Source organism: Sebastes fasciatus, chromosome 3, assembly GCF_043250625.1.
Source record: "Sebastes fasciatus isolate fSebFas1 chromosome 3, fSebFas1.pri, whole genome shotgun sequence".
In the NCBI taxonomy this organism is placed as follows: Eukaryota; Metazoa; Chordata; class Actinopteri; order Perciformes; family Sebastidae; genus Sebastes; species Sebastes fasciatus.
In genome coordinates, this window is record NC_133797.1 from 42,039,383 (window position 1) to 42,052,252 (window position 12,870).

At 41.0% G+C, this 12,870-nt stretch overlaps 1 pseudogene; it reads right to left on the minus strand.

The window, feature by feature from the left end:
* The window catches only part of LOC141765183 (NACHT, LRR and PYD domains-containing protein 3-like), a 29,404-nt pseudogene extending 17,176 nt beyond the window's left edge, over positions 1 to 12,228 (minus strand).
* Positions 12,229 to 12,870: the final 642 nt, after the last annotated feature.

Consider the following 12,870-nt stretch of genomic DNA (forward strand, 5'->3'; position numbering starts at 1 on the left):
CACATTTGTTCAAGTGTGTCTGTAAACAACAGCCACATGTCATATGTACATTAAAAGAGTTATTGGTGGCAGTAATCATTCCTCCTGTGAAGTGGTCCCTTCATAACACAACTACACTGTAAGAAATGACCTCAGAAGTTCAACTGAAATTAATATGAAGATTCAGCAGTCTGAGTCCGACAAATCAAGTAGGTGTTTACTAGGACGATTCAACTATCTCCTGATTCAATACTATCACGATTCGATATGTATTGTAATAGTATTGTGATTTTTGTTAACTTTTTTAACACTACAACATTACATTTTTTATCCAGCAACCCAAAAATCAAAGAATAAAGACATTTCCCTCACAGATTAGTGGGAATTTCTTTTTAATTTATAAGGGACATGTAATGTTTTATACTTCTGGTGAATATAATCCAATCTCTCTAATTTCCATAGATGTATTTAGTATCTACAGTTCCCTTTGTTAACACCTTATTTTGAAAAGCGGACGTAGTCCCACGTGTCTACTTCCTCTAACTTCTCCAAGGTGGTCTCTAGCTCTCCCATCAGCTTCGTTCTCTTTATCCATCCATGGTCAGCTCCATCGGGGCCGTTTCAATGCAGGGAACACAAATGTCAGTATCTGGGTGCTCTACAGTCGTAGCGTCGGCCCGTTTGACCACGGAGACGAGAGCGACGGCCGGCTCCACCGCCACGTTACCGCCATACCATAACGTTACCGCCATACCATAACGTTTCCTCCATACCATAACGTTTCCTGTCCTTGACAGAGTTAGCATGCAGCTTTAGCTCTTCTCTGTCTAGCTCTGCTTTTCCTGTCAATGTGTGAAACCCAAAGTGTTTCCATCCTTTACTGGATGTGTAGTGTTTACCACGCTGGATTTAACATGGGAGGGTGCAGGTCGTATCCACGCTGACCCTCCAACGCTTTAGACTCTCTGAGCTTTGTTTTGGTTGGAACGGATACGGAACGGATATGACGTCACGTTACTCAGACTACCACAATTAATGCGGTAACTTCCTTCTACCTCCATATAGACTCAAATGAAGCAAATATATTGATTCTGGCGTTACAACATATATTTAGAAATCGTAAAAAATAAATAAATTGCGATACATAGGTGAATCGATTTTTTTGCCGCTCCTAGTGTCTACCAAAGTTACAGACTGTTTAGTACCAACTTCCCTCTTTGAGTTACTAATCCTCCTGCAGCTCAACAAGGAAACTGTCAAACACAACATACTGACTGGATACATACTAGGGCTGGGCAATATATCCATATTATATCGATATCGTGATATGAGACGAGATATCCTCTTAGATTGTTGATATTGTGATATGGCATAAGTGTTGTCTTTTCCTGGTTTTAAAGGCTACATTACAGTAAAGTGATGTCATTTTCTGAACTTACCAGACTGTTCTATTATTTGTCATTTACACTTTGTCATGAGATCCACATTACTGATGGTTATTTATCAGAACTCTCCTTGTGTAAATATTTAGTGAAAGCACCAATGGTCAACCCTACAATATTGTGTCAATATCTATATCAAAGTATTTGGTCAAAAATATAGTGATATTTGATTTGCCTCTGATTAGTTTAAGATCAACTTTACAGGTCATTTTACACAGAACAAGACGGTGGATTTAGTCCTCATCTCGTAACACTCATGTTAAACGGGGATGGCTTCACAGACAGGAGGAATGATGACAGACGTCAATCACTCTTTGAATGTACATATGAACATGTGAGTATTGTATTCAGATAGACTTGAAAAATATGAACCTGCAAAGATGTTTCTGATGCAGAATATTTATTTGGTTCTTGTTGTAATATAAATGTCTGCAGCTTAAAATAATTAGACAATGCTGACATGAAAACAGAGCACAGTTAGATCTGCTGTCAAAAAGAACGCAGGAATAACTTAGAACCATAGAAACCTCTAATTAGATGGTGTCGTTCATAATCATCATTTATATGCCTTTAAGTTGGTGCAATACGTGTTTGTTGAAGAGTGCTGCATCTTTAGACATGTTCAAATAGAGAGCTACAGGAATGAGTCCTAAAACCCAGAAATGAGTCAGTATTTTAGCACTTCCTGTTCCCTCGTCTGGAGGTCAATGGGTTTTTTGAATGGGTTTTTAGTTAGAAGCCTGAAATAAGGTCTGTGGTTAAAGGTCTAGAGTATAGGATCTGGCAGTGTCTAACAGTGAGGTGAGGAGATTGTGACCAACTGAAGCCTCTCCTGTGTGCCAAGCGTGTTGGAGAGCTACGGTGGCCGACCTGAAAACGTGAAAGTCCCTCTCTAGAGCCATCTGGAGCAGAGCCAGTGCAGAGAGAGTGTGTGTACAAACTACATGAGCTACAGTCAGTGAACTGACCTCAGAGTCTCCAGTCTACAGTTTGGACTCTCCAGTCCAGCAGACAGTTTCACTCCTGAATCCTTCAGGTCGTTTTCACTCAGGTCCAGCTCTCTCAGATGGGAGGGGTTGGACTTCAGAGCTGAGGCCACAACTTCACAGTGAGTATCTGAGAGTCTACAGCCAGAAAGTCTGTCATGACACAAAAATGACAAAATATGTTATTATGAAAGAGGACAGTTTATATTTACTTCATGCATTTGATGACTAAACAGTTTGATATATACTTCTTTGATTAACATTTGCTCCTCACATCAGTGGTTCAGCTAATCTTATCTCACTGGTTGACATGAAACAATAATTCTCATCACTCTCTCTCAAACCTGCAGACTTTTAATCTTTGTTTTTCTTTAATCTTGCAGATGAAGAGAGAGAACATGTAGTTACATTGAGGCTTCCATAATGTCCAGTCTGTCAGTGTGATCTGATCCCAGGTCTGTCTCCACAAAGTTAGCATGAGGCCTTCTTGATTAGAAAAGCATTTTTAAAACTCAGTGAATAAGTAATAATAATACACCTGATAAAGATAAAACCTCTCTTTGCTAGCTACCTGCTGCTGTCAGGTTCATGTCCATAAATGGGAAAATTCAGTGACTGCTGCCAAACGGCAGAGAAATGAAACAAATCGTGTAATAATATTAGACCTGTTCATAATTAAACATTCATATAATTAGATATTTTGATGACTGCATGGTGTTTTGTCATTAACACTCTTTCTGAGCATCAAACGTATTCAGCTCACAAACACAATTAATGAACCAATAAGGTTTCATTATTTTCAACATAATGTCATCAGAAAGATGTTATCAGTGTTTCAGCATTAAAAACACAACATTGATCTTTGGTGTGTATAAGATCTCTTAAAAAGTCTGAATTCTACCATTCTGCTGTTATATATTCATCAGACCGCTGTTATTGGTGGAAGCTGGGTATTTCCTGCTACTACTCTTCTCAACAGCAACAACAGAGAGAATCACCTGAGTTTCCTTCTGTGAGTAACAGAATCAAAGGAAAGACTTAAAAACAAGATGATGGAACACAACTTGAATTCATGAGCAATAAAATGCACAATTGCTCGATTCAACACACTCAGGGGTTTTACAACGACTATCTTGGTCTCGTATGATCAGTAGTTTACGGTGGCTAATGCTAAATTTGGGTGATTTTCGGTTTTACCCATCCGGTCCGGTCCGGTCCGGTCCGGTGTACGAGCTTAAACCGGTTTGATTTTATGCTAACCGGCGGAACCGACATTTGTCATTATGACACGTTCTGGCAAATTAAAAAGTATCCTACATCAACAACCTGTGCCGACAGAGTCACAGTGTGAATGCAGCCTGTATTGCATTAGTAATAAGCAATATGACAACGTGATTAACGTAATATTATGACATTATGTTAGTTTATAAACAAGAAGAGGTTTGTTTACTAGGAAGTTCATGTGTTTTTTGGGGTGACGAGACGACACATGGCAGAGCTGGTCTCATTCATTCATTATCTATAAAACTGCGGCAACATGGCAACATTTTGGATTTGAAGCAAACGAAAGAGATGAGCCCAAAAACACACGAGGTAAGGTGTAATGTGGTGCCGCTTCTTCTTCTTCTTTAGTGTTTATTGGCGGTTAGCAAACCAGCTTAGAGGTGCATTACTGCCATCAAGTGGACTGGAGTCGCTCCACTCTCATTCATGGGCTCTCTGCTGCTGCTGAGTGAAGTGCAACACCTCGTGGTAAGATTCGGGACACCAGTCCAGTCCGGTGTTTGGCTTAATATCAATCCGAATTGAAATATTTTACACTGGCACAACCCAAGCTAATGCTAATGTTAAAACTTTAGATTGCTCTACTCTATAGCTGCGGTGGTTATGTCAAAGCAAGCAACTAATACACCTATTTGGAAATGACCTCCGCTAAGTGTATTTCACCGATGTTTCTGACTGTGAGTAACAGCTACCGGGGTCTGTTTCTTCCTGTGAATCAGAATGTATTTCACCGGTGTTCCTAACCGTGAGTAGCTGCAAGCAGCAACACCACAAGCCAAGCATTTGGCCCGTTCTGAACAGACATACTCTGAACGGACCGTCTGGATTAAATTAGAAGAAGCAGAAATGAGAAATCGACTCCCCCCCCCCCGCCTCGTCCTCCTCGCCGCCGGGAGGCTGCTTCGCCGGGAGTAGAGTGTGCGGCAGCTCCAGGAGACGTACCCCCAGTTAGCTGTTAGCTCATATTCAGCCAGTGTAAACCCAGCACCAGGACTCTGATCCCAGGACCGCCCCGACTCCCCGCCGGATCAGCAAACGTTCTGTTGCTGCCGTTACACCGGTTAGACCCAGCGCTCCACCAGACAGCTGATCTTTTGTTCTTTTCATTTGTTTTACCAGGTTCACATGTCGTCTCCATCACCCAAAAACATAAATCAGAAAAAACTGTAAAATGTAACAATTATTCTAAATAAATAGAATAAGTGTTCGTTAACTTGACAGCTAGAAACACAACCTACTGAAACATCTTGAACTCAACATTTGAAACAGCTCAAGAACATCTGAGACAAAATACAACTGACATATTTATGTAATAAACACGTGGAACACTTATAAGAATATTATATTTTAAGAATAATTTATAGTGTGTATATTTGAAGAACTAAACTACTAATCTACACTGATCTATAAAGTTAATCACATCTGGACTTACTGAGCTTTTCTGCAGTTCCTCACAGCTGGAATCAGTCTCCGTCGTCCCTCCTCTGTTGTCTTGTACTTCTTCAGGTCCAACTCATTCAGAACCTCCTCTGACATCTGCAGCATGTAGGCCAGAGCTGAGCAGTGGATCTCAGAGAGGTTCTTCTCTGATCTGTTCTCTGACTTCAGGAACTCTTGGATCTCCTGATGTACCGAGTGGTCGTTCATCTCCGTCAGACAGTGGAAGATGTTGATGCTTCTGTCAGGAGAGATATTATCACTGTTCATCTTCTTCAGGTTTTTAATGGCTCTCTGGATGATTTCTGGACTGTTGTCTGTCTGACCCAGCAGACCTCCTAAGAGCTTCTGGTTGGACTCCAGAGAGAGGCCATGAAGGAAGCGAACAAACAGGTCCAGGTGGCCATTTTTACTTTCAAGGGATTTCTCCATGGCTCTCTTCAGGAAGTCATCCAAAGTTAGGTAATTGTAGCTGTCATCACCCCCCTCCTCATCATCATCCGTCTCCTCATCATCATCCGTCTCCTCATCCAGGGTTGAATGAACATGTGTTTTCCCCAGGAAGGCCTCCAGTACCTCTGTGTTGCTGTTTGTGTAACAGTGGAACATGTAGACTGCAGCCAGAAACTCCTGAATGCTCAGGTGAACAAAGCAGTAGACTGTTTTCTGGAACATCACACACTCTCTTTTGAAGATCTCTGTACAAACTCCTGAGTACACCGAGGCCTCTGTGACATCCAGACCACACCGCTCCAGGTCTTCTTGGTAGAACATGATGTTTCCTTTCTCCAGATGTTCAAACGCCAGCCTCCCCAGCTTCAGAAGAACTTCCCTGTCAGCCTCCGTCAGCTCCTGTGGACTCGTCTTACGTCCCTTACCGTACTTCTGCTTCTTCCTCTTTGTCTGAACCAACAGGAAGTGTGAGTACATGTCAGTCAGGGTCTTGGGCAGCTCTCCTCTCCGGTCTGTAGTCAACATGTGGTCCAGAACTGTAGCAGTGATCCAGCAGAAGACTGGGATTAGACACATGATGTGGAGGCTCCTGGATGTCTTGATGTGTGAGATGATTCTGCTGGACAGCTCTTCATCACTGACTCTCCTCCTGAAGTACTCCTCCTTCTGGGCGTCAGTGAAGCCTCGTACTTCTGTTACCCTGTCAACACATGCAGGAGGGATCTGATTGGCTGCTGCAGGTCGGGAAGTTATCCAGACGAGAGCTGAGGGAAGCAGATTCCCCTGGATGAGGTTTGTCAACAGCACGTTGACTGATGACTTCTGGGTGACATCAGACACAACCTTCTTGTTCTTGAAGTCCAGTGAAAACCTGCTTTCATCCAGGCCGTCAAAGATGAACAGAACTTTACAGACAGCGAGCTTCTCTGCTGTGACCTTCTGTAATGTTGGATGGAAAACACAGAGCAACATGAGAAGACTGTACTGCTCATCTCTGATCAAGTTCAGCTCCCTGAACGAAAGCAGAACCACCAGACTGACATCTTGGTTCTCCAAGCCCTCTGCCCAGTCCAGAGTGAACTTCTGCACTGAGAAGGTTTTTCCAACGCCAGCGACGCCGTTCGTCAGAACGACTCTGATGTGTCCCTGTTGGTCAGGTAAGGCTTTAAAGATGTCCTGGCACTTGATTGGAGCGTCATGGAGGGTCTTCTTCTTGGAAGCTGTCTCAAGCTGTCTCACCTCATGTTGGGTATTAACCTCTTCACTCTGTCCCTCTGTGATGTAGAGCTCAGTGTAGATCCTGTTGAGGAGGGTTCCACTTCCTGTTTCATCAGTTCCTTCAGTCACACATTCACATCTCTTCCTCAGACTGATCTTATGTTCATCTACAACCTCCTGCAGACCTCTATCTGCTGAAAGAGAGAGACAAGTTTGAGACAAAACTCAGAAACTTATTATTTTGTTGCCAATATGAAAATAATCAATATAAGAACATAAGCAGGAAAAATGTTGAATTTTAAGCAGGAAAATAAATAAACCTCTGATGTGACTACAGCTCAGCTCAGTTTGTCCTGCAGTAGAAGTGCATGTATTCATGATTTGGCACAACGCAGCACAGAAAACAGGAAAAGACAAAGTGAACAAATGAGCTGAAATCTGAAACTTACCAGCTGAGTGCAGACAGTGTTTTGTAGCAGAGGAACTGAAGTGACAGGACCCAGTTAAACATCTAAACTAACCAATGTTGATATTAGATATTATATCATAACACTTTTTAAGATGTTTAATGTGCTGCAACTGACGAGCTAATCAGCCCTCTACTGTAGCCTGAAAACTGATGTTGGCAGTGCAGCTTTCCTCAGTGGGTGTTTGTTTGGTCTCTTGTTCAACGTGTCGCTCTGCAGGACCAGACGTGTGTTTGTCAGTTAGAGAAGGAGACTTTAGCAGGAAAGCTAATGTGGGCTGTTGTTCAAAGTCTGTGTCTCTTGTTGTGTCTCAGGCTGCTGTCTGGCTGTTAGTCAGTGTGACTGTCTGTCTGTGATAGAACAGTGATGTTGTTGCTTTACACAGACTTTAATAGTTCTCCATCAGATGGAAAACAAACAGCATTCTGATTGTTAATGCAAAGACGGAGTGCTATCATAAAAACAAAACATACAAATATACAAGTATTTCTTTTGGGTTCAGATTCAGAAAGGAAGTGATGCAGAGCAGATATGTCTGGTGGAGCAGATCTTAAACGGTTGTTACAACAATAGTCAGTGTATTAAAACAACAGGTCCTGTTTCCAGACATGAAGACATCAGCAGACACATCTACAGTCTTACTTTGGACAGTGCTGGTCTGACTGGCTGTCTGAGGTCCAGGTCTTGTTCTGGTCTGACTGGCTGTCTGAGGTCCAGGTCTTGTTCTGGATCTGGACATCGGCTCCTCCACAGAAGCATGACTCCTCTTCTTCTCTCTGTGGAGACATTACTTTATTACTAAAATCATTTGTTGATTGTTGGTGAAGAATATCCAGACTTGGCCGACACTGAAGCTCAGATGGTCACAGAGAAGAGTTAAAGTGTTGGTAGTGAATTCAGCATTCAGTCTGTGATGAAAATGTTCCTTTATTTTAACTCTCCTGCTTTAATAAACAAGAATTAGCTGATTTTCCTGTCTGACTGTCTTATTGAACATTTAGTGATCTGGCTGAAGTTTGTTTATTAAAGGTGATCAACGGACATTTTGAAAACATTCATATTATTTTGGAGGCTAAAAAACTATATAAGCTAAATAAGTATATAACTACATAAAAAAACTGCAACTTGCTCATGTATGCACATATTGAGAGGACGCCCCGGGAAACCACAAGGTGGCAGCGTCATCACGGTAAACAGTAACTGCCTGTCAGTGTGATATGAATGGATATAGATAATATAGAATTTCAGCAACATTTGCAATATAAATAAACCTGTTGTCACTTCCTGGATGTATTTTATGTGTTAACAATAAACACTTCTAAGACAAGGAAACTGTGTCTTACCTCTCTGACTTCTTTCATTTTCCAGTAGTTAGAATTTATACAAGTGCTGTCCATTGAAACGGAGAGATCATGACAGAAAACAGCACACCAGTAAGGTATCTGGACTATTCCCATCTGTTAACAATAGTCTAGGACTGTATTTATGGAATTAGTTGACAGGATTTCATCACAACATGGGCTGAAATCCTGTCATGATCTCTCCGTTTCAATGGACAGCACTTGCATAAACTATAATTACTGGAAGACAAAGAAGTGAGAGAGGTAAGACACAGGTTCCCTGTCTTACAAGTGTTTAATGTTAACACATAAAATAAATTCAGGAAGTGACAGCAGGTTTATTTATATTGCAAATGTTGTTGAAATTCTATACTATATTCTATACCTTGTGTTTTCCCGGCGCTCCCTGGCAATATATGCTTACATGAGCAAGTTGCATTATTTTTTCCATGATGTTATTTAGCCTCCAGAATAATATCAATATTTTAAAAATGTCTGTTGTTTCCCTTTAATACAAACTCGTCATTTTCTGCAGCTACTTCTCAGTAAAAGTCCTCCATTAAAGAGAGCTGATTGTGTCCTTTACTGATTCACAGTCACTTTGGGCAGCTTAGCTTGAGTTAGTTAGGTTTGAACTGAGGTTAGAAGTGGTTTAAATATTGAGGTGACCAGCAGTCTAAGACACACAGCATGCAACTCTGGTGTCCTTGGTGTTCATATTTAATGTTAGTATGTTTTCTGCCACTTTCTACTGTCAACTATCAAATGAAGGCATGAATTTAAATATTCTGAAAACAGAAGTGATACAAATCTACTTTTGACCATTTCATGCACTTTGTTTTGTCAGCAGATAGTTTTACACCAGAGATGTTTGTTCTTGACCTTCAGAAACAAGATGTGGTGCAGAGAATCTAAACTCAAAGGTCCACATAATAATAATCCAAAGCTTTCAACTGAAAGCTCTGGATCATGAGTAAGTGGACCTTTGAGCAGATTTTTCCTTCACCATATTTTACATATGTAGTGAAAGAACAAACTCAATCCATCAACACATATGATCAAGGTGAGCAAATACTTTCTACAGATGCTTTTCCACCACATGTTGTACAGTTCTGATGTGCACTGATTCAAGTTGACACCCAGTAGGTCCTAACAGCTGATTCTAGGAGGAGTCAAACCAACAACATATTTAGAGGACCAATATGAGAAACTGAATTACACATTTGAAGCTCATTCTTCCAGATTTTGAATAGTCACAGATCTTTAGACCATTTCATAGTTGTAAACATAAACATTCCAGATGTGTCCCCGTTTATTTCCTGTTGCAGTGGATCTGAATGAAAACATGATTTAAATTGATGATAAATTGTGAAATGGAGGTTTTCAGGTGTTTTGCTACAGAAATAACCATCAGTAGTTTGTATGTTTGTGTTTAATCCATCTTAGGTTGAAACAGTATCTGCATTTATAGTTCTGCATCAGGAATATAAATCTTTTAGTCTCAATGCTTCATCGTCCATCAGGTCATCTTACATTAAAAACTGTCTCTTACTTTGTCTCTGAGGGTCCAGGTTCATTACTGAAGTCTGGAGGATCCTCTTTGGACCGGTCTCTCTCCATAGACAGACAGCTGGGTACTGGAGACTCTGCTCTCGGTCTGTACTGAACTCTAAAAACACCAAGATGACTTTATTCACATGAATCCTTGATACATTCTCTGATGACAAAGACATTTCAGTAGCTCTGAACACACAAACTACTGCTACTGTCAATAATGTGGTTTAAAAGTCTGTATAAGTTTGTTTGGATTACAGCTGTTCTGGGTGACTGACAGCTGTCACAGATACGAAGAGGAAAAATGTATAAATTAAAGCCCTCCTCCAGTGTATTTTGGCATTTCTATAATATTTCATATTTGTTTGAGTCATTTCCTGACTAAGTTGATTAGCCACACTGTGTGCCAACATTCTTTTAACAAATAACTTCATGTTGTGCTAAAAATTAAACTAACTGAGGGTTTCATTTTATTTTATTTTTCCTCCACCGTAGTTTAGTGTGTTTATTTTCACAATGGCATTTGTGTGTGTGGTGAACGGCTGCAGTCAACGCAGTGAATTACACAAAATCCCACCGGCAGAATTAACACAACACACTGACTGTCTCTCTCACTCGCTCTCTTCTTTACCGTCTCCTCCTGCTGGAGATACATTAACAGAAAGCAGCCGAAGCCGTTTTGGAGGTTTGCGGGCCTCTAACAGATCCGAACGACGCGGAGCACAACTTTCAGTTCAACAGAAAACAAGAGAAAAGTCCCGTTAGAGAAATAAAGGAATCACAGAGCAGCCCGGTGCGGTGTTGGTGCTGGAGTTGAGGAGCGTCCCGAAGACTGCATTTCAAACGGCGGACCTCGGCAACATGTCTACCCGTCCTCCGGGGCGCTGTGGCCGGCGTGCGGCGGTACGGCTCCTCGGTGCAGCAGCAGCCAGACGGCCGCCTCGCCAGGAGGAGACGGTGAAGAAGAGAGCGAGTGAGAGAGAGTCGGTGTTGTTGAGATAATTCTGTTCTCATTTGTGGTCTGATAAACAGTAAATTCATCTAGACTGGGTTGGAAAACCATGCAATCTGGTTGCCATGGTGATGATTGACGTCTGACTATTAACCACACCCCCATTCTCTGTTTGAGGAAGAGCTTTAATAAAAAACAGGAAGTAAAACTGGCTGGAGGGGGATTTAATTCTCTTTGTCAAGAAACGTTTGTTCAACTTCAGTTAGCAAATACATTTTAGTAGAAATTTTAAAATAGAAACACTAAATCAACAGAAAACAGTCTTGGTAGAGGAAAGTGAAAATGAGTCCTATAAATGAGTTAGTAGCAGCTCTCTTACTTTGACTCTGAGGGTCCAGGTTCATCACTGAAGGTCAGAGGATCATCTTTAGACCGGTCACTCTTCATAGACACATAGCCAGAGACTAGAGACTCTGCTCTGTCCTCCTCTTCCTCCACACAACCACTCATCTTCTGATCTGAAGTCAGTCTGAGAGGTAACACAGGAACACTGACTGTGAGCTCAGAACACAAGAATCAAGACAAACAAGTTTGTACAAGAGTCACAGGCGTGACTGACAGAACAGGAAATAACACACAACCTCTCTCTCTACCACACATACACACACACACACAAACACACACACACGCACAAACACACGCACACACACACACACACACGCACAAACACACGCACGCACGCACACACACACACACACACACACACACACACACACACACACACACACACACGGTATACAGTATAATACATCCACCCAGCGCTCCACCTGGTCACTTCTCTTTAAGTCTCTGCTTGTTTTCTTGGGTTACAGCAGGTTTAATGAGGATTATTCAGCCAATCACAACGTTGTGTTCACAGATGAATCAAACTGTTGAGTTCATTCTAACATTTCTCTCCTCTACAGTCCACAGGGAGGAAACTGACTCAGAGACTTTAACAGTGAAATAATAAAATGTTGGATTAACACTCACCCTGCCTCAGTCTACAGTTTTCATCCTTCTGCTCCGTCGACACAAACTGGATTCTGACTGAACACTTTCATTGTCTCCTTCCTGTTCTTATGTACCTGGATCACCTGGATCAGTGTGGCTCCTCCTCTCTTCATTTACAGGAAATCTTTAACCTCAGAGTGTATCTAGGAGTGTTTGTGTGTGTTACTCACACTAATCAGCTTTTTAACATAATGTGTTTATAAGAATCTCTTTGAGCTTGATCAGGTTGAATAAAAATGAGTTTTGGTCAAATGTTATGATATTTTTATGTTTAAATCATGTCAATAAATCACTTTAGTTAAATACTAATGTGCTTTAATAGTTTGTGTTTTTCAGAATTATATGACTAAGATTCTTCTGAACATCTGGAAGAAAAATTATTCTTTCTGTTGCACAATAAAAAAAAAAATCTGAGTCTTTTTCATGATCTAAACATAGTAGCCAGAAATGACACATCTTCTAACTTTAACAAAGATGTATTTTTATTTCCGTGTAACACTATCACGTTTCAGATTGACTAAAGAAACAGTCTCAACAGATAAAGACTAGCCTGACTGAGAAGATGATCATGCACTATAAAGTTTAAATGTTTATATCTCATTCAAAAAGTAACTATGTTAGGGACAACGATTTTTAAATAGTAAACAGTATTTGGTAGTTGTTAATTCAATGAACAGTATTTGAACCTAGTGATCTTAATAATTA